This window comes from Amphimedon queenslandica, unplaced genomic scaffold (genome assembly GCF_000090795.2).
Source record: "Amphimedon queenslandica unplaced genomic scaffold, v1.1 AMPQUscaffold_11872, whole genome shotgun sequence".
NCBI classification, from domain to species: domain Eukaryota; kingdom Metazoa; phylum Porifera; class Demospongiae; order Haplosclerida; family Niphatidae; genus Amphimedon; species Amphimedon queenslandica.
This window is the reverse complement of record NW_003547888.1, coordinates 11,129-12,845: the sequence shown is the minus strand read 5'-3', so window position 1 is coordinate 12,845 and position 1,717 is coordinate 11,129.

Sequence of the window (1,717 nt, the reverse complement as noted above, 5' to 3'; positions counted from 1 at the left end):
AATGATTCCATTAGCTTCATTAGGAGGACTCCACCAGATGAGGAATGATGTATTAGACTGAACTGAAGCAACATTAAGTGAAGTCACTTGACTTGGAACTATAAAATTAAAGTAAAATAAATAATAATTACATGCTATTACATATACCTGCTTCATCAGTGACAGTACTAACATTAGCTGATATTCCTCTTCCATATCTAGTGATAGCAGTAACATTACAAGTGTATTCTCTAAATGGTATCAATCCTAATAGTGTAACCGAGAGACTAGTATTAGATACACTACCAGTCATTGTATATGATACATTAATACCAATACATGTGTAATTGTAACCAATGATAGGAATGGATTGATGAGTAGTAGGTGGACTCCAACTGAGGATTAGTGAAGATGAACTGATTGCTATCAATTTAGGTGATTTAATAGTGCTTATAGCTATAACAGAAATAATTCTAGAGCAATCAAAATGATAACCTACTTTTAATGGAAACAATAGTTGAAGTTCTCATATTATCACTGGGTAGGACAAATGAACGATTAGTACATGATATATTGTACTGGCAGGTATATTGTCCAGCATCAGATAATGACACATTATTGATAGTGTAGCTGATAGTGTGTTCAGTATTATTATTGATACCAGTATATGAGTGTAGAGTGTGATTAGAGGAATTGAGCCATTGTATGTTTAGATTACTAGTAATATAAGAAGGATAAGTGGCAGAACAAATTAAGTCAATATTGTCACCAACTCTATAGTAAGGTTTTAACTGAGTAACTAATGGATTTTCACCATTAGGAACTAAAAATAAATGATAAAGTGGTGAAATTTAAATCCACTTACTTTTAACTGTTATACTTGTGAAATTATAGTTTGTTTTACTGCGTATGATATTAGCACTCCTTGTTGCATTAATAAAGAAGGAACAAGTATACTGTCCAGCATCAGTTAGCTTTAGACTGCTGACAGTGTAATTGAAAGAGTGTTCACTGTAGTCACTGAGTTTAATATACTGGTATGATTTCAGACTGTAATTGAGCCATTGTATGGTCACAGTAGTATCAACATCAATAAGGTGATTAGTAGGATAATGGATAATGCAAGAGAGAGTAATGCTATCATTAACATTATAGTAGAGTTTGGAGGGATGGACTAGTATATATGGAACAATGACATTTGGTACTGTAGGTTAGACTTAAATTTCAGAAACTATATCAATTAAACTTACTTGTTATGTTAATGGTGATAAAATTTTTAGTAGAATTGCTTATAACTATATCTGAAAGACTAGTAATAACAAAGAAAGAACAAGTATATTGTCCAGCATCAGATAGTCTTGCATTACTAATAGTGTAGGTTAGAGTGTGTTCATTATAGTCATTGATAATGGTACTGGAGTTAAGAGTGTGATTAGATGAATTGAACCATTGTAGAGTCAAGTAAGTCTTGACATTAGTGTATGGATAAGTGACAGAACATGAGAGGGTAATGTCACCGCCAGTATCATACACAGACTGATGAGGAATGAGATTAATTACTGGAACCTTATCATTAGGAACTAAACGAAAACAGAGAAAATATACAACTAGAAAATTTAATTTCAATGTAGATGTTGGTTGAAGCTCTCATGATATTACTGGGTAGAACAAATGAATTATTGCTACGAATATATTCCCCTAAATATGATAATTTCAAATTAGTAAAGGTAATGCTTAA